The 21,632-nt window shown below is 44.4% G+C and overlaps 1 protein-coding gene across 3 annotated transcripts in view; it reads left to right on the top strand.

Annotated features, from left to right (window-relative positions):
- The window catches only part of SLC29A1 (solute carrier family 29 member 1 (Augustine blood group)), a 98,468-nt gene that overhangs the window by 6,240 nt on the left and 70,596 nt on the right, over positions 1–21,632 (top strand). The gene's annotated exons all lie outside the window — the stretch shown is intronic.

Genomic DNA, 21,632 nt, shown 5'->3' with positions numbered 1-21,632 from the left:
GGCAGCAGACATGCAATCTGAACCTCTGTCCATGAGGCTCGGAGTTCAATCCCAGCAGCCGGCTCAAGGTTAACTCAGCCTTCCATACTTCCGAGGTCGGTAAAATGAGTTCCCAGCTTGCTGGGGGGTAAACGGTAATGACTGGGGAAGGCACTGGCAAACCACCCCGTACTGAGTCTGCCATGAAAACGCTAGAGGGCGTCACCCCAGGGGTCAGACATGACCCAGTGCTTGCAGAGGGGATACCTTTACCTTTGCCTTTATTTGATTTATATACCACCTTACCCAAGAAGCTGGCTCAGCGAGGTGTACAATATTAAATAACAACAATAAAATTTAATACCAATCAATTGGATTAAAATACATCAAAAATGAAAACTAATCAAATTGAACAATATCAATAGCATCAGATATCAAGAACATTATCTGCTGCTACCAATGAGTAATATACTTGCATTCGAGTCTCCTGGGCTTTGAATAAAGCTTTGTTTGGGGTGGGCAGTAGATGTCTTTTGGGATTCGCTGGCCCCCACCAATAGCCTGGTGGAAGAGCTCCATCTTGCAGGCCCTGCAGAACTGTGGGAAATCCTGCATGCCAACCAGATGCTCTGCCACTGAGCCACAGCCTCTTCCTATTCAGTCTTACCACCACTCACACATCTTTACAGCTGCATGGACAGGAAGGAACTTACATATACTCCTCCAAAAATAAGTGTTAGTTATAGTTTTCCTCCATGTGCGGGAGAGCAATTTTCATAAATCATGCAGAGAATAAAATATACAGAGCAAGTCCATCTTGAGCCTCTGCTGTCATGCTTTTGATGTACTGTTGTACTCCTGAAAAACCTTCCTTGCAGTGGCATGGCAGGAGATGGACCTTGTGCGTGTCAGCATATGCACATGATGGGTGTGCTGAAAACTGAAGAAGCTGAACTTTTACAGAAAGAAATGTGTCATCTGAATATGAACTTTCTGTGCTAAATGGAAGAGTGTGCCTGCAGGTACATGTGTAATTGTCACCCTTGTTTCTAGCACCTCTTGGTAGACTTCACTCCAGTGTTCAAGTTTCCCATCACCTCTCAGTTCCAATACAGAAAGCCATAGGGTGCACTTAATTCCATGACCAGTTTGTGACATGCCTCGTGTGATTCCTTGATCTAGCCAGGGATCAAGTTTCCTTCCCTCATCCTACAGTTTCCTTTCCTAATCCTACAGAGTCTGAGTCCCATTGGCGTGAAAGACAGCCTCAGTTGTTTTAGTTCCCTAAATTATAAAACCAGCTTTAGTTTTGTCCCTGAAATCCCTACCTACCTTTTCCTGTTCTTTCAGAATTCTGCTTGAATCAGATATTGATGGCAATATGCTGACCAGAAGATGGAGCTAGTCCACTTAGGAATCTAGCACCGCTTTCTGAAATTCTCACAGTGACCTTGGAGAGCTTCACGGTGATTAAAAGCCAAATGCCTGGCCTCTTGTGATAAGGGGAAATCACTAGCTGTTCCTAACAGCCGGCGCAGTATTATGGTGTATAGTGAATGCTATGGACTCTACCCTTCAGAGCCAGGAACTGCAAATACACGCCAGCTGACTGTATACTGTGGCATGTATCAAAAGCATTTATTTTTAATGCATTAATAGATAATCCCCATCTCCAGCAGGCCTGTCTGATGATGACATTTATGAGCCTTCATTCCAGATTGTGTTATGTCAATTTTAATTGACTAGGAAGCTGTGCTGAAAATTTTTTATGTGCTTTGCATTTCAAGCAAATGTGTATTGACATTCATTCTTTTTCCCTCCCTTCCCATGCATTTATAACCCTGTGAATATCTTCATCATTCTACTGTGCAAATGCACATTCCCCTTTTTGTTGCTGTGGGCTGAGTTGGGTTACAGGACAAGCCAATCCAAAAAGAAAGGACATACTGGGGATATATTTGAGTAGATTTTTTGGGGAGCAGAGCAGGTTAGAAAAAATGTAAATAAATATATTAATTCTCCAGTGAAGTCTGCAGGTGTCTTTCAGTATTATGTTCATCTCAATGAGGCAATCCACTTGGCCATGGAAAAAATTAAAAACAATTCTATGATATCTTTTTATAAGTGGGGACCTGCAATATTCATGGGGGGAATCCCTCTCCCCATCCCTGCCAATTATCATAGAATCATAGAATCATAGAGTTGGAAGGGGCCATACAGGCCATCTAGTCTAACCCCCTGCTCTACGCAGGATCAGCCGAAAGCATCCTAAAGCATCCAAGAAAAGTGTGTATCCAACCTTTGCTTGAAGACTGCCAGTGAGGGGGAGCTCACCACCTCCTTAGGCAGCCTATTCCACTGCTGAACTACTCTGACTGTGAAAATTCTTTTCCTCTAGCCTATATTGTTGTACTTGTAGTTTAAACCCATTACTGCGTGTCCTCTGCAGCCAATGGGAGCAGCATCCTGCCCTCCTCCAAATGACAACCTTTAAAATACTTAAAGAGGTCTATCATGTCCCCTCTCAACCTCCAGGCTGAACATTCCCAAGTCCCTCAACCTATCTTCATAGGGCTTGGTCCCTTGGCCCCAGACCATCCTCGTCGCTCTCCTCTGTACCCTTTCAATTTTATCTACATCCTTCTTGAAGTGAGGCCTCCAGAACTGCACACAGTACTCCAGGTGTGGTCTGACCAGTGCCGTATACCAGTGGACCCCAACCTTTTTATCACCAGGGACCGGTCAATGCTTGACAATTTTACTGAGGCCCGGGGGGGCAGTCTTTTGCCAAGGGACGTTGCTGCCGCTGCCTGAGCCCCTGCTCCACTTGCTTTCTTGCCGGCGCCCCTGACTTCCCGCCGTTCACTGGGAGGTGCTGCTAGCAGCTGTGCAGTGCCACGCCAAGGGGGAGCCCCAGTCATGGTGGCCGCCAGAGAGCACCAAAGGTGAGCCAGCAGAAGAGTGGCAGGGCAGCCCCCGAGACAGCAGCCAGGGAGGAGGACTAGGAGGAGCCGCAGCCCGGTACCGACTGATCCACGGACCGGTACCAGTCCCCGGACCGGGGGTTGGGGACCACTGCCGTATACAATGGGACTATGACATCTTGTGATTTTGATGTGATGCCTCTGTTGATACAGCCCAAAATGGCATTCGCCTTTTTTACCGCTGCATCACACTGCCTGCTCATGTTTAGTTTACAATCCACAAGTACCCCAAGGTCTCGTTCACAGACAGTGCTACCTAGAAGCGTATCCCCCATCCAGTAGGCATGCTTTTTATTTTTCTGACCCAGATGCAGAACTTTACACTTATCTTTATTAAATTGCATCTTGTTCTCATTTGCCCATTTTTCCATTGTGTTCAGATCTCGTTGAACTCTGTCTCTATCTTCTGGAGCAGTGGTCCCCAACCTTTCCGAGGCTGGGGACCGGCAGGGCATCGGGCCGCGCCCCCGCGGACCGCGCCCGTGCGGGCCACGCCCGCGGATCGGGCCGCGCCCGCAGGCCGCGCCCACGCCGCGCCCGCGGATCGGGCCGCACCCGAGCCGCGCCCGCGAGCCGCGCCCGGGCCGCGCCCACGGATCGGGCCGCGCCCACGGGCCGCGCCCGCGGATCGGGCCGAGCGGGCGTGGCCCGCACAGGCGCGGCCCGGCCCTGATTCCCTCTCCCCGCCTCCCGCAGTAAGAAGCTTCCCGGGCCGCAAGCTTGCGGCCTGGGAAGTTTTTTACTGCGGGGGCGGGGCGGGGAGAGGGAGCCGCGGCCCGGTGCCATGGCCTTTGCGGCCTGGCACCGGGCCGCGGCCCGCAGGTTGGGGACCACTGTTCTGGAGTATTTGCCAGTCCTCCCAATTTAGTGTCATCTGCAAACTTGATGAGTAGTCCCTCCACCCCCTCATCTAGATAATTAATAAATATGTTAAAAAGTACTGGACCGAGCCCCGAGCCCGGAGGTACCCCGCTACTCACCTCCCTCCAGTCTGATGAAACACCATTGACAACAACTCTTTGAGTGCGGTTCTCTAACCAGTTCCCTATCCACCTAACTATCTGAAAATCCAGATTGCAGTCCTTCAATTTATCCATCAGAACATCATGGGGAACCTTATCAAAAGCTTTACTAAAATCCAAGTAAACGACATCAACCGAATTTCCACAATCCAGCAAACCTGTTACTTAGTCAAAAAAGGAAACCAGGTTGGTCTGACAGGACCTGTTGGAGACAAATCCATGCTGACTTCCTTGGAATTCTCTCCATGTGGCTGGGGGAGGAGATTCATGGGGGAAAGTTGCCAAACAGTTATAGGCCATTGAACCCTACACCCTTCACAGCCAAGTTGGAACAGCTGCTGGTGTGCTCCTCTGCTAATGCTGGGTCTGGTATCCTCTTCCTCCATGTGTTTGGGTTGGAGCAGCTGCAGCTGCCAGGCCTGGAGTGGCTGCCAGCATCTTCTGCTGCCACAGGGGGGCCAAAGTGGCTGCCAAGTCCACAACGGCTGCTAGAATCCACCTGCCCCATTCCCCTAAGAGCATTGCCTTGCATGCACAATTGTATATATTATATTTTTTGTTAAGATTTTGGATTTCTCTGCAAACCTAGAGGATCCCTCAAATTTGCCTAAAAATCTCTTTAGCATCTCTTTGGCCCTGGCCTGTCAATTTAGGTACCTGCAGATGGGGGGGGGGGGGGGTGGCACAAGGTGCTAATAGTATATGGACAAGTGGGGACTAGCACAAAACATGCAAGAGCATCAATGCCATTTTCCCCACCTTTTGCTTTCTCCCCTCTCCCTCTACTTTTCTCATATGCTTTCTCCCTCCTGCCACCTTTTTTCTCACTCTCTCTGTTGTCCATGCATGGCACTTCCTCTGTCTTTCTGCCCTTCAACCCCATCATTCTCACTGTCTTTTCCTGTTTCCTACCTCATCATCTTCTCTTTCTGCCCCCCATCACTCTCCCAGCAGCCCACTTGCTTCCTCCCCTATCCACAGCAGCTCAACGGGAATCACGGCAGATCTCCCAGCTAGAGAGATCAATTCCCCTTAAGGGTTGCAGCTCCAGGTTGGAAAATTCCTGGAGATTTGAGGGTGGAGACTTGGGATGGTGAGGAGAGAAGCAGCCTCAGCAGGGTATAATGCCATAGAGCCCACCCTCCAAAGCAGCATATTCACCTGGGGAACTGATCTCTCATATTGGGACCCCATTCTCCCTGCTGCTATGTGAATAGGATTGTAACTAGCACTTTGCTTTGCAGTCTTTGTATCTTTTGACCAAAAGTTTCGTTCTCTTGCTTGAGATCTGATCATTTTGTGGGGATTCGGAATCATCACAGGACTTCTTCTCTGTAGCTCTTGCTCACCTACCCCCTCCCCTATCTTCTTCACTGAAGAAATTGGGCCAGAGTCCCTTATGGCTTCCAAAGCACTCTTCAGGAAATGCATACAATGTGCAACTAAAATGATCTACAATGACAAGCATGATCTATGCCTAGTGCATTTGGGAGAGGCCCATAATGTGATGTCATGCTAAATCTGTTAAGGGTCTACCCCAACACATGCTCTGACAAGACATTCTGTTTAAAGGCAGCTCTCTGGGAGAAGGCCCTAACCTCCAAACCATCCAAGTTGATTCAGGGATCAGATCCAGCTAAAGCCCCATCCTCAGTTAGGTTAGTCCCTTCAGTTCCTGTTCTGTAAATCCAGTTCTGACAGTTTCAGCAGCCATAAAGAGACCTGTGTCTTCGGTTTCATCTTCATTGCACCTGAATTTGCCTTCGATCTTAGTTCCAATCCACAGCTCTTCTAAACTACCTTTGAAGAAGGCAAAGAAAACTAAACATAAGGAAAAGACAGCTTCATCCTCCAAACATAGGAAGCAATCATCCTCACCACCTAGGTCCTCCATGGATTCGGGTGTCATTTTGGTGTCTTCTTGCCCCCCATCACGTCACCCATTATCACCTGATAGGGCAGTATCAGAATGTGAAGATGAAGGCGTCAGTTCTCCCCTAGAGCAGTGGTTCTCAGCCTTCCTAGTGCCATGATCCTTTAATACAGTTCCCCCCCCCCAACCATAAAATTATGCAAGTGTTCTTTCACAGAAATTAAACCGAAACTGACCCCTGACTGTAATAGCCTGTTGAACCTGATATGGCTGCATTAGGCTGCAAAACCTGGCATTTGCAACGTATTTATTTATTTGTATTTTTACAGCTCTGGGTAGTTTACATAAAACATTGTAGTAATGTTGCCGGCTTTTGTCCATCCTGCTTCTGCCATCTTTATAATTATACTTGAATAATGTTTTAATGGTTTTTTAATGGTTTTATTTTGTAAGCCGCCTTGGGATGACATTTGTCAAGAGAGGTGGGGTATACATTTTAAAATAAATCAAATAAATAAAGGATATGGAAAGGGCTGAAGTATTCCCATTCCCATTAAAGTATAAAAAAGGACAATAAGCACTCTTCAGAATTCCCCCAGAAAACTAACATTAGCTGGCCAGCCTTACATTCTGCACCCATGGCATAAGTAAAACTGTACTGCATCTGCATGATTGATGAACAGGATTAGTCTCTACAACAGCTTGTGTCAGGATCTTATTCAGCCATAGCTGCTAAGTGCCCTAGCATGGGCATATGGGCTTCAGGGTGTACGTGTCTCCCCCAGCCCTTGTGCTGTCAGGGAGCTAGTCTGCTGAGGACATCTGACAGTAAAGCAAGTCCCTTTGGACATTCTGCATCACATCTGGACATCAGTCTAAAGCAAAGGTCTGTTATTCAGTAACCATTCCCTGGTGCTCTGGCGGCGTTAAGTAGGATCATTAAGCTATTCATTAGTGAAAGAAAGTACAGCTTGTGTTGGCAATGAGGGAGAAATTGGGAGAAGAAGGGGGAAGGGTGCTGAGAAAAGGAGAAAATGTCTGAGGATGGACAGGAAGTACTAGAGGTCGCTGGGATAGTCTGAGGCCCTGTTTGTATAGTGACATGGTCACATTCTCATGTATACATGGTGTGGTGAATATTTATTTGAGCATGCCCTTGGGTAGTGAGTAATGGCATAACAGCCCAGCTGTCATAGCATAAGGATGATTTTGAGACAAGAACTTCTTATTTATTTATTTGTAATGTTTCTATGTCACCTCTTAAGAGTTCTGCTTGAGGCAGCTTAATATTAAAAATCACAGAATACATGATAAACCATTATATAAAGCATATTGTGCATGACTTGTGCCATGAATGAAGCTGCCTTATCCCAAATCAGACCATCAGTACATCTCCTCAGACGGGCAGCCGCTCTCCAGGGTCTCCAGCAGAGGCACACTGTCACACTGTCTGTTTGTCCCTTCAGCAGAGAGGGCAAACTGAACTCTCTCCCCACCCACCATAGACAAAACTTAAAGAGAGGAATGTCTGTCTCAGACTTCCTGTTAGCCAACCTCCAGCAGGGCTGGAGCCGGAGCTGCAGACAATTCGGTTTTATTTCTGCTTATTATTCAGCCAGAAAATCAGAGCTTGCAAAGCCTCCTTGCCCCTTGCAAAACTCTGGTGGCCCCTGTTGGATAGCTATGTTTGCCATGTAGGCAACAGCTGTGAGGGATGGAAGAGTCCCAGTATCTCAGATGGGGGCTGGTATTTATCTATCACGTGCCAACCCTTTGGGGTGCTTTTTGTGTCTGGGCTCATTACCCGAGGGTGCCTCTCCATTGGGAGGTAAGTGTGTTTGTGGAATCATGAGCTGCCTTATCTGGGATGTTACAACAGAGTGCACAACCTGCACAACCGTCCAAACTGACTGCTTCTAAGAGTTGGGTAGAGTTGGAGAATTCCCATTAGGAAAACTTCTCCAGTAGAGGGCAGTCAATGCATGAATTGGCTTCCATTGGCAATGTACCATGTGCAACATCTTACATTTGTATCCTGAATCAATACAGTCATTTAGAAGTGATTTCTAGCCCCTCTTCTGAAAAGCGATTTTGAGCCTCACTGATCGAACACATCTTTTAGGCTTTGGTTTTTTTCTATGCAGTGTGGCCAATGTATTGCCAAGAGTAACTTGAAACCATCTCAGAGTGAATCTTTGCTGGATGTAACATGCAGTGCAGGCTTTACCAGGACTTAACACCATATCTTGTGGTGTTCACCCTTCCCCAAACTCTCTTTATACATTGGGGGGGGTGGGGGGGTTAAAATCCAGCCCGAACAAGACTTCCAGTGTACATGAAAGCTGGCACATTTATGTGCTATTGGGTTGCTCCTAAATGAAGATATTACATGGATTGCATTCTTGGTTTCTCAATCTTATTTTTGGACTCATATGGCAATAAATAGTTTATTTCAAAAGTACCCATGATCTTGCAAGACAAAAACATATGTAATGGTAACTATAGCTGGGATATAGTTTGTATTTGGCTTTCTTAGCTTTGAGTGAAGGCAAAGATGGATGCAAATCAAGCATTTTAATTTTCTATGTTTTAGTAGTTTGGAGTAATTTTTAAGATAAATTTTGTCTAAAGGCTATATGTTAATCGGGAAAAAAACATAAAGAGAGCAGGGGAGAGAAAAAAGGTGGGGCAGGCATGATGGGGGAAGCTCCACAGAGCACTAATCACTGGCCTTTTTCCTGGCCTGGGTTTTAATAATGGATGTTTTAATGTGTTTTTAATTGTTCAATTGCATTGGATTGATGTTGTAAGCAATCCTGAGCCCTCAGGAAAGGGTAGCATAGAAATGAGAAAATAAATACATGTGTGATGTTACAACATTATATTAATTGATTTCATTGTGGAAGACTGAGGACATTTCTCTGTCAGTCTTACCAGCCTCATATCACTTCAGTGTGGATTTCAGCCTATTAATAGAGCATGTGTTCATTAAATCAGCCGCTCAAAGAGGTAGATGCATTAGCAGGCTATTATCCACTAGGCTTTTATTTCTTCTGAGTAACAAGAAGCAAAAACAACCATGAAGAGTGGAGAAAGCAGACAGAATTCCAAATTATGAATAACCCGCAGAGAGTACTTTTACTTGAATAAATAACAAATAGATTAAATAATTAGCGTGACTTGCATTCAACAAGTACAATTACGCTTTCTCCCTCTACTCTTTTTCCTTTGCAGGCACTCCAACATCTGCAGAGGAAAATGTTGTCTCTATATGTGTGTGATACTCAAGTTATAAGATATCGGCTATGTCTGGGCTAGATGCATTTTAAAGAAAATTATTTAAAGTAGTCATATCCCACCTCTCTGCAACATGCTAGAGCTGGTTTACAGTAAAATCAAATAATATAATGCTATCAGTTAACCTAGCTCTCACCAGCATAAAAGCCACAACCAGCAATGAACAGTCTTCACGAGTACACGTCCCAAAGAGAATCAAAATAGCTGAATAGGTGTATCTTTAGCAAGTGTTAAAAGTACAGACAGGTATATCTTTAACTCGTGTTGCAAGGAAATCAAGAAGGGAGATATTCTAGAAATGTTGGGGGGGGGGGCAGAGTGGGCCGTGTCCTGTGTAGCAACTCTCCACACTTCACATGGTTGCCAGCTCTCAGTTGGGAAATACCTGGAACTTGGGAGTGGAACTTGGAGTGGGCGAGATGTGTGGTGGGGAGGGACTTCAGTGAAGTATAATGCTTTGGAGTCTACCCTCCATTTTTTTCAGGGGAACTGACCCTGAAATATACACAGAGCTGCCTTATCGAGGTCTGCTGTGACTGATAGCAGCTCTCTAGGGGCCCAGATGCAGGTCTTTCACATTGTCTACCCCTAGCTGAAAGGTCATACAAATGTCATAGGACACTTACCAAGTTACTGTTAAAGTGCTTGCCCAAGGGAAGGAGAGAAAGTTATGTGACCTGGACAACATGCACAAAGTGGGTGAACCAACATCTTTTGCATCCAAGCCAAGTTAACTGTTGAGGCTTTTTTTTGTCTGTGATGCTCAGAGATTTCACTTACATGACATTGGATTCTGATCTGTGTGTTAGCCATATACTGTAACACCACATATATACTGTAATATTACTTTGCCCTTCCATGTCATAGGGGAGCATTTCACCTGAATTATGTTATAGTTTCCCCCTTCCCCAGCTGTAGCTGCCACCACATGGCACTGTGTTTCGGATGAGTACTATCACGGACATGATAAAATGACAGTGTTGCTTTGCTTCCTCCCAGGGTAGATTTGAATTAAATCATGGTTTTCTACAAAGAGGCTAATTCTTGCTGGCCTTAATATTTATGAACCAGATGAAGGTTTCATTTTAGTTTAAGGACTTTTCAGATTAGTTTTAGCTATATCTGAAAATTAATTATTGGTTATTTACCTCTTGAAATAGATGAATATGAAATCATTGCAAGGTGAACTATCTCTAGTTTAATACGTTAATCATTCATATTTGGAAAACTTTTCTATTGAACTTTACTGGAAGAAGAAAAACAATAATTAAAAATAACCATTAAAATTGTTTTATTTAACTAAAACAATATTATACAGCATATGTATTCTTGTATTTGGTTAAACACCCATGAGGATATACTCACAAAGATTTCTAGAGTATTCTGCTCAAAAAGTTTCACTTTCATTTGTATTGCTTTCCCCTCCCTTCTCACACTTCCTTCACAACATCTCCTTATCCAGACATATTCTACCCCAAACAACTTATATTCATTGAACTTCTTGCAACTATGCTCTTAAGAGATAGGGGGTTGATTCAGTGTGCATATATTTGTAGAGGACCAGTAGGACGGAGGTATCTTAACTTTGTGTGTTTATTGTATAAAATATTTGTTGTGAAGAGGAGGTATGTTATCTCTGCAGATACACAGACACAGTTTTGAGAACTGCAAAACCAAGTCTGTGGAATAAGGGAATTCATTTACCAAAAAAATATTAAAAATTGAACATTACATGAATATACAGTCTCATGCTACATAATTAAAATTAAAAACCCATGTTTCATTATGAATAACGCTTGGATAATAATGAACCTTAAATAGAAAACTAACTTTAAATAGATTTCACTCCCCCTCAAAAAGCATTCTTTAAAAAACCCAAATCATTGATCATTATTCACCCCACTTCCTCCACATGGTTCCTACCAATCCTAATCTACACAAGCCCTAACATGACACCACATACTTGTTAAAGTTTTTATACAGGCAACACTGCCTCTTTTTAATTTTACAGCCCAATTAGTCATCAAGGGGATGTTATGGCCTGTTTCTGGCCTTCTTGGATGCTTTTTCCTCCTCTGCATTGGTTACTTTGGCTCATAAAGACCTCAGTTATACTGAGACTGTTTTTTTAGCCATTTATCGGCTGTTTTAAAAAGCCTTCCTTTTGCTTCAGCTTCACAAGATAGTAGTAAAATAATGTGTTAACTATGTCTTTTAGTCAGCCTTTACTTTAATGGTTTGTCATCAGTCTGCTGGGGCTGCCCCTACCATTATGCAGGTTGAGATAGCTAGCTTCATGAAGCAAATTTTGGAGTACCATTTAAAGGGCTACATGTTGTCAATTAATTGCCTTATTAGATGACGAAGGAAGTTTTGATTCAAGCCTTGAAACTCTTCTTGGTCTCTAAGGTGAAACTGGATTTACATCTAGCTGTTCTAATCCAGACCCACACAACTACCCTCTGTTGTTGCTATATTATAATATTTTTGTCCCTATTTATGCAACCCAATTGTGCTTTTTCATTATCCCATTCTGTCCTGAAACAAAGAAACATTTCTTTCAAGTCTTCTCCATGCATCTTCCCGTTGAAAGAGTGGAATGAATGAGGCCCAGACAAATTAAGGTCCATGACATGTGTTGCTCATTACATAGAACTTGCTCTACGTGGGCCTGCCCTTGGGCCTGATCTGGAAGTTACAACTGGTGCAGAATGCGGCTGCTAGGGTCCTCACCAGAACATCGTGGCGGGCCCATATCCAGCCTGTGCTGAGGCAGCTGCATTGGTTACTGGTTGCTGCCCGGATCCAGTTCAAGATTTTGGTGCTTACCTTTAAGGCCCTACGTGGTCTGGGTCCCACGTACCTGAAGGACCGCCTTTCGCCCTATGCCCGCCGCAGAGCCTTAAGCTTTGAAGGTGCAAATCTGCTGGTCGTACCTGGGCCCAGGAAGGCGTGCTTGGCCTCAACCAGGACCAGGGCCTTTTCGGTCCTGGCCCCGACCTGGTGGAATGAGCTGCCGGAAGACTTATGGGCCCTGCGGGAGCTTTCAGCATTCTGCAGGGCCTGCAAGACGGAGCTCTTCCGCCAGGTCCATGGTTGAAGCCAGCACACCAAGGAAGATCTGACCCCCCTGTGGAACCATCCTTGGTGGTTCATGACATCTCCCTATGTCTATCCCAGAGGTAGTGGGGGTGCTTTTATCATCAGAGTGCATCTTGGGTTTGTAGATTATGTGATTTTATAAATTTTTTTAGGGGTGTTTTTACTGGGGTTTCATGTATTTATACTCTGTAACCCACCACGAGCCTTCGGGGAGTGGCAGGATAAAAATCCAACAAACAAATAAATAAAATACTTCTGTGTAACATTCAAGTTTTTGGTACAATTTCAATTTTAAAGACAACCACCTTGGCCAAATCAAGACATTGACCTTGACCTAGCTATAAATTGGCTGTTTTGAAACTTTGATTAAGGCTGTTGGACATAGTAAGTTCCAGAAAGCCACCCTCTGAGAACTAGAGTTATGGTGACATACACATTCCGAGAGGGAGGGTGGAGGGGGATAACAGTTAGAGGAAGAGATAATGAGAAGGAGATAATGGGAGTCTCAAGACTGAGACCAAGAGAGTTGCATCTCATCTCATTAGCCCAAAAAACTCTGTGGGGGGTGGGGAGTTGTTTGACTTTGGGCACATCCTTGCTGCAGAAGTATGTGGTCATGTGTCTTAGCTCAACCAGGATGAAGACAGCTGTGAGCAATCTAGCATAAAGGAATTGCATTCCTTCTAGTTTGTACCTTTGGGTCATTCTTTTGACTAGGTTTGAAACTACCTAGTCGCTATGCTTCCTTCACTCTGGTCAGGTAACTTCTAGGTCAGAGAACCAAAAAGTCTGTGTAAGTATTTTATACTGTCTTAAAAAGTCTAAATTAAAACCAGTTTCACCTCTAATTGCCTATTCTGAAGTTAAAATGGAAAGAAAAGAGGGGGGAGGGACGTCTTACCAGACCCAAAAGGTGTATAATTGGAGCACTGATAGGGAGGTCAGTTCAGTTCTGCAAACAGCCTTGAATTATTTATTGTATACTGTGTGTGTGTGTATGTATTATTCTGTGGTACACCACCCTGAGACTGAAGAGAAAGGGCAGGTAATAAATATAATCTGTAACCATTATTATTATTAGTGCCTCTTATATTTGTGAAAAGGCACTAAGGGAGGAGTGGTCCGTGTCAGTGTCTGGGACACGTACGATGTCCAGACACCGCTTCTGGCTCATCGAGCCAATCCGTGGGTGGTGCCCATCCCAAGGAGCTGGCTGCGAGGCCAGATGCTCCCCAGGTGCGGAAGGTGGCAGACCTGCAGTGCCCTGAACAGGCTGCCACTCCCAACGCCCACCAGCGCAGCCACCTGCCACCAACCTCACCCACGCCGCCAGCGCCGCAGGCTGGTCAGAGGAGGAGGGCGGCAGTCCCACACCATCCTGCCCAGTCATGCGTGAGCCCGGGACCGCTGCGGCCAGCCAAACCCACCACTCTGGCCTCCTGACACCCCAGCCGCCTACCGGCAGCTTCACCCGCACCAACACCATGCCACACAGGAAGGACGATGTCGCGGCCACTGGGTCTTCCCCCCGCTAGCGCCCATTGCATCCCTGGGTGCAATGGGCTTTATGGCTAGTAAATAATAATAATACTTACCTGTTGTCATTCCCCTTCTCCTTTTTTGGCTGCAGCTATCAAAGTAATTGTTTTGGGAACTCAACAGGGCTAGAGAGCTGGTCTCTCAGCTGCAGGGTTGGAGTCAGTTTTGTTTTGCCCTGACTTGTCACTACCCCTTGACAGGCCATATCACCTGTTCTTACTGTGACAAGATTTTTCTCAGGACAGATTTGCAGTCCATGTGATCTCTTGACAGATGCATAGTGGGTAGTCTGTGATAGATTGGTGCCTACACATTTTCCCAACAAGGATGTTTCCCTTGAGGATGTTTCAAGTTGAGAAAATGGAGCAAGGGAGAAGACTTAAGCTAGTTGGCCCCCACATACCCGGGAATTAAGTTCTATATACAGAACTCCCAGAGCATGTCTGATCAACAGAACTGGGGGAGACACAGAGAACACTGTGATATATTAATTGACACTTAGCGTTTTCTTTGAAAGTCATTCTGAATGTTCCCTTCCCCCATCACCCCATGGCATATTTTCTTTGAATCCTTCTTCTTGTTGCTTTATTTTATAGTGCATGTTCTCTCTATGTGTGTGTTTACATCTTTTTTTTTATGTACTCTACAGCATTTTTTTCTTTCTGCACTGAATTTTTTCAGCACCCAATCTGTTATTGTGTCCTTTCTCTATGCCATAGATCTTTCTTTACCCACAAGTGTTTTCTTCTCTCAGAATGTATAGGTGCAACTCAGTCCCCTTTCCATGTTACATACATTTTCCTTATCCCATAGATCTGTTCCTGTTTTTCCTTCTTCACTCTTGATCTTTATGTCCTTGTGCCTCCATCTCTCCTTCTTATGATTTTGGTAGTCACAAGGCTTTCACACCCAAAATGTACCAGCTATGGGAGACTCAGATGGAGGTCTGACTGGCTGGCTGCCATAGGTAGGAAAACTTGGTACCAAGTTTGTCACTGAATCCAGGGAGAGGAGGGGAAAGACTTCTTTTATGTTCACCTATGGCTCTAGTGACCCACAAATAATAGAAATTTTTAGACAAGTGACAAAAATTGTAAAGTTTTGAGGTTTTGTTTTAAAAGGCATTTTTGCTCAATGTGCTATTAATCTTATTACGCATTTTACTATGTTCATATATGTTTTCATTAGTTTCAATGGGAAAGTGTTTACTTTCCAGTCTTAATTTTTATGTGCCTTCATTTTTTTTACTGGGATGGGACTAATAGCTGCTTGAGGGAAAAGAAGTGATTCTTCTATCCAGGAAAATAATTTACTTCAGTGATCACATTTACAGAAAATTCAAGACCTCTGGGGTGCCTGATCACAACCCTCCAGTTTGACATTTAGATGTGTCCTGTCTGAGCTGGGATCCCTCTGAGCCACTGCTTCCCACATTAGTAAGCAGTGCTGAAAGTCCCTGAAGTTGAATACACACAAGAAGACCAAAACCCTGTAGAAAAATACACACAGGTTTATTGAGCAAATAAAATTAAAAAGTACTACTAGGCAACACAGTTTCTAGAGTTTATTAGCAAAGAAAACAACAAAAGCTAACTTTTTCTTTCTGATACTTTTGTACCTGGCATTAACTGGAACACCACTAAAAATTGCAGAGTCCAGGCTAGAAGAAGAGTCCAGGATCAAACGTTAGTGTAGTGTCACCTTTATCTAAGGCCCAATTATAGTTTTTTGCTCTCTGGCATTGGGCAGTCTTCAGAATCCAATCAGAGTGCTCATTCACTGGAGACTTCCAAGAGACCAGACAACTTACTCCTGGCTCCCCTTCACTGAGCCAATTATCTATCGCCTTGAAAGAGATACAGATAGTATCTATGAGAAACACTTATTTTAAACACCTGCAAGCGGAATAATTATTATTAATGTTAACCCTTGGTAAAGCTAGGGTACTTTGCCTTACAGATCCTTGGTAGTTAGTTTAAGAGCAGAATATGTAGCATACCAGTCCTTTTAACTGACTGAATGTAGCCACTGGGGCTGCAGTTTCAGGGAGGCCCTGGCATAAGAGGGGGTTTCAGCCCTTTTCTCTAACAGAAAATCAACATACTTAAGCTACTTTTACCTCAACCTACTTATCCTCTGAGGCCTCTCTCTGTGGGTAGCTGATTGCAATGTGTTCATACTGATAAGAAGCTATTGCTTGATATCCAGGAAAGGCAAATATATTTGCCAAGGGGTGGCAAATATAACATATTAGCGTGAGTTAATAACTTAATAGCTTGAGTTAAAAGGAGCCTTTGCTTGACAAATCTTCATGCACTTCACTTGATTTATGACATCTTTGGCACCCTTTATATATAGGGATAAATAAGTCCCATAAAGGAATCTACATATAAAAATAATGGTTCCAATTCTTTATTGGAATCTTAAATGGTACGGTAACATCCAAGCTGCAGCATTTAATACCATCAGGAGTCTTTGAATTGATGTTACATCAAGTCTTGATGTCACTGTGGTATGAATCCAAGTAGCCAGATCGGCTGCATCAAGGTAGGGGGTTATCTTCCAAGCTAGACTTATTTTGAAGAAAGCTTCTTTTTTTTGGGGGGGGGGGGGGGGAGGGACGTAGCTGCATTGACTTGTTTATCCAACTATACTGCTGGATACAGTCTAACTCCTAGGCTCTTAACCAAGTCAACAAAGGCGAACTGAATCCCATCAGAATTGAGAAGCACAATGTCCTTAGATCCTTGATTTTCCTGCCAGCATCACTTCTGTCTTGCCAGGGTTCAGTTTCAGTTTTCTGCCAGTGTTGTTTTAGATGTTTGTTTGTTTTTTTAACTTTCTTTAGGTTACAGAGTTCCATGATAAACAAGCAGATTGTCTTTTGTCCCAAGGGCGGGAGAGGTGGATGAGGAGCAGTCTTGTTGATAGCTTCGAGGAACTTTACCCTCTTTACCCTCCACGCTCCCACTGCAGACATTTCCTAAGTGTAACTGACTCACCACTTCTAACAAACACTCTTAATACAATCAGGAGCAACATAAGTAGAGTTACACCCTTCTTAGTCCATTAGGGTCAATGAGCCTTGAAGGGTGTAACTGTTTAAGATGGCAATGAACAAATTATATATTAAAATACTAGTATGAAAACACACAAAGTTCTTCTGAACTGATAAATAAAAGACCATGATTGTTCACCTGAAGGATCGTTTCTGTGAAAGTAAATCCAATAGCAGAAGTTGGGGAGCAGGTAGGAATTTCATAGTCAAACAGAAAAGTAGCCATCTCAGAGGGAACTTAGCAGATACTCAAGAAGTCAGTGTTCTGCATCATAGAATTTATTGTAATAAGTCTTAAAAAGCAAAACATTAATGTGGTCCTCCTGGCCATCCAGCAAGGGCAACCTGATCAATTTTTTAATACTGTAATACTGTATTGCAAACCCTGGAAAGTACAGAACAGAGCAGCCTTCCTTCCTTATGAGAAAAGGCTGAAGAGTTTGGGGTGGGGGGAGGTCAGTTTGGTAAAAACACTAAAGGGAATACAATAGATGTTTATAAAATTATGCATGGAATAGAGAAAGTGGGCAGAGAGAACTTTTCTTCCTCTACAATAATGCTAGGCGCCCAATGAAGCTGATGGATTGCTTGTAGGCACCCAATGAAGCTGATGGATATAGATTCAGGATAGACAAAAGGAAATACGTCTTTACTCAGCATTCATTTCCTATGGACATGGCCATGACCATGAATGGCTTTTAAAGGGGATTCGAAAACATGGTAACTAAAGGGAACTCCCACTTTCAGAGGCAGTAAACCTATGAACACCAGTGCTAGGAAGCAACATTAGGAGAAGGAAGATCTTGATAGCACTGCTCTGTTTATTTATTTATTTGTGTGATTTACCACCTTCCCATCATGGCCGGCTCAGGGTGGTTTCCAACATTCCAGTGTAAACAACAGTCAATTCATAAAAACAGTAAGACAACATCAACATTAACACATAACATTAAAACCTATTAAAACCGACTGATGGTGGTTGGGTAGGAAGGGACCATGGGAGGAAGCACACTTGCCCACCCTGGTCGGTGTGTAGCTTTTAGCGATTAACTCTGCCAGAAACCTGAGCGTGATTCTGGATGCTTCCCTTACAATGGAAGCCCATTGTCACAAAGGTAGAGCGGCTAGCATTTTATCACCTCCGCCAAGCCAAACTACTAGCGCCCTACCTGGCCCCAGAGCACCAAGCCACAGTGATCCATGCAAAGGTCACCTCTAGACTGGACTTCTGCAACTCGCTCTACACTGGCCTACCCTTATCCTTGATCCGGAAATGACAACTGGTGCAGAACGCTGCAGCCACGATCCTCACTAAAACATCATGGAGAACTCATATTCAGCCAGTACTCCAGGAACTCGGCTGGATCCCAGTTGAATTCTGGATTAAATTTAAGGTTTTGGTAATCACCTTTAAGGCCATACGTGGTCTGGGCCCAGTGTACCTAACCAGTGTTAGGGCTGATCCTGCGTTGAGCAGGGGGTTGGACTAGATGGCCTGTATGGCCCCTTCCAACTCTATGATTCTACTTCAGAGTCTACCTCTCTGCCTATACCTCCAGAAGAGCTCTATGCTCTGCCACCTCCATCTGGCAATAGATCCCTGGCCCCAAAGAGGCATGTCAGACCTCAACAAGAGCCAGGGCCTTTTCATTCCTGGCCCCCACCTGGTAGAATGAGCTCCCCAAAGAGATCAGGGACCTGCCTGAACTTCCACAGTGGCAGTGCTGCGCATGCGTGGACTTGCTGCGCATGTGTATTTGCACCCCCGCTGGACGCAAACACACACACGTGGCAAGTCCGCGCGTGCGTGTTTGCGCCACCGGCATGCCAGCGGCCACGGCTCCCTCTCCCCGCCCCTCCAGGCCAGAAGGAAATCGGCCGTCGAAGCGGCCGATTAGCTTGCAGCCCGGCAAGCTTCTCTCCCCCCCCCTCCCAAAGCAAGAAGCTTGCCGGGCCGATTTGCTCACGTCCTGGCGAGCTTCTCGCTGCGGGGGGGGGGGAGAGCGGGAAGAGGGACCCGCGGCCCGGCGCCAAGGTCTTCGCGGCCTGGCACCAGGCCGCTGCCCGGGGGTTGGGGACCACTGTTCTATATGTTTTATGTACACCGCCTGGAGCTGTAGGGAAGGGAGGTATAAATACCCAAATAAGTAAACAAACAAACAAATAAATATGCCATATAAATGCTAAAGCTGATATTCCAGTACACAGCATCATGCTCTGTTAGTATGGGGAAAAGTTTGATTTCTTGTCAGCTATGTTATTGCTTGTATGTTTCATATAATACACTCTCCATTATAGGGAGTTATCTTATTTCCTGTCCACGTATTTTACAATTCAGGCTTCATCTTCTTTTCTTTTTGCATTTCAGTTGTTGTTTTTTTCCAGACAGACCTGGTCTTTGTATGGTGCAGTAAGCAATCCTATTTCAGGCATTTCCTATTCCTTGGGAACATTGAGTCAAATTTGGCTTTTGAGGTTTGTTTTCTTTTTAACGTAATTGAGTGATGTAAAACTGGAAACACATTTGGCACAACCTCTTTTTTTATTTATTCGTGTATCTGTAGCATTTATATCCTGTATTATGAATTTAAGTAGACTTTGAAGCCACATTCTTATTATGGATTAGGTGGAGTCACAAGATACAAATATGATTCTCTCCATTTTATGTACCAGAAAAATTCCCTTACACATGAGAGGTAATGTCTAGTATTATGTTTGGATTTGAGGTAATATCACATGTTTCCTTCTACTACAGTCCATTTTGGGGGATGGGCATCCTACTTGAAAGGGTCTGCTTACATATTGAATGAGGATTATTTTCATGAGATTAATTTAATCCATATATGACAGTTCAGTTTGATTTCCATGTTTTTAAGACCCTGCTAGTGTCTGCCTCTTAAGAGCCTCTTGTGGCGCAGAAATGTTGTCTGAAAGCTCTGCCCATGAGGCTGGGAGTTCAATCCCAGCAGCCGGCTTAAGGTTGACTCAGCCTTCCATCCTTCCGAGGTCGGTAAAATGAGTACCCAGCTTGCTGGGGAGTAAATGGTAATGACTGGGGAAGGCACTGGCAAACCACCCTGTATTGAGTATGCCATGAAAACGCTGGAGGGCGTCACCCCAAGGGTCACGCATGACTCGATGCTTGCACAGGGGATACCTTTACCTTTACCTTTAGTGTCTGCCATTTGGAGGATGAGACTCAAAAAGTAATTTGGGCTCCTTTCCTAAGTCTGTGACCTTTAACGCAAGTCCTGTGGACTTTCAACAGGGTTCACTTTCAAGGATGTGAGTTTAGGATGGCAAATGGGATCAATTTTGCCCCCTGGGACTTCCTTTGGAAGTGACATTGCTCTAAGGATCCTGAATGGTCTGCCTATTATTATGGCTGAGAGACTGAATTAATTAGTCCCAAATTCTGGCATCATGTTTTTCCTAAGACTGGGGAGATGCTATTAGATTATCTGACAAGCTCTCATCTCATATTGTACCTCTGAATTAAAGTCTTGTTGTTGCTATTGGACTCAAATCAAATTGTGTGATTATTTGGTTGGATTTCACCCCCCCTCCTCCACACACACACACACACACACACACAAACCCCTTTTACAAACCAATAAAACATAATGCCCTCTTTCCCACAATTCCAAGGGATAATCACTTGAAAAACATTTATTACAATTTAGAAATCCCCAAGCTTACCTAATATTGGACTGTATCCCAGAGGGTTTCTACAGAGAGAATGAGCTGCAGAGTGCAAGTCTCCCCCCCCCCCCAATGCTGTTCCTTGGGTTGGGCTACAGGAGGACGGCGTTGAAATCATTCCAACTGAGGAAATGTTCTGGTAGTTCCCAGCCCAGGTATTGGCAGTGGCATGCAGATATCCATTATAGCTAACTTTATGGAACAATTAGTCTTTAGAAATGGATTGCCCCCCCCCCACAGAACAAATAATTCAGCTAGTCCTGAATTAAGAGGTCAGGCAGTGAAGACTGGGATGGATGGGAAGTCATGATGGCACCAGTTAGACTGTCTGTCATACACATGGGAGTAGGCCGTGCCACCTTTGAATACGGGTGTACAAACACAAAACAGATAATTGCAGAATGGTTCCTGTTTAAGGTGGTGTGACTTTCATGGCCATTCTCTGCTTGCGGAACTTCCAGCATTTTTGTCCCATAATAAACATGAGATTCTAGGCTGCTACAAACTGCCATGGCACTCAAACCTAGACTTGCATACCCAGGTAATTGCTGAATGCCACTGTGGGATGGTAGGTGAATTTCCTCCAGGGCACCCTGGATTCTGGAGATTTTTGGTGTGTGTGTGGGGGGGGGGATGAAAGGTGGGCATGAAATTGGGGTCACTGTGGGTAGGATGGTAATTGTAAGTTCCTGCATTGTGCAGGGGGTTGAACTAGATGACCCTGGAGGTCTCTTCCAATTCTATGTTTCGATGATTCTATGAAAAGAAACCTTGCCCATATATGAGAGAAAACTGGTATGCCAGGAAGCTGGAAGTGAAGGTGTGGGTATGTACAGCTCTGGAAAGGACAGTACTGCCAAGATTTGTTACTCTCACATTCCATTATTAAATGCCCCATCCTAATTACTACTACTGGAGTGATAGTAGTAACAATGATCAGTATGTTTTCCTGATCTTTGGTGGTTTACATATACCAATAATTATTTCTTCTAGGATAACCTACCTTGTGATAACAGATTTGCCAGATATTAATAGAACTATTAATAGAATATTGCTTTAGGATGCTTAGGGCTGAT

The sequence above is a fragment of the Paroedura picta genome, chromosome 1, assembly GCF_049243985.1.
Source record: "Paroedura picta isolate Pp20150507F chromosome 1, Ppicta_v3.0, whole genome shotgun sequence".
NCBI lineage: Eukaryota > Metazoa > Chordata > Lepidosauria > Squamata > Gekkonidae > Paroedura > Paroedura picta.
This window is presented reverse-complemented; position numbering and strand designations above follow the sequence as displayed.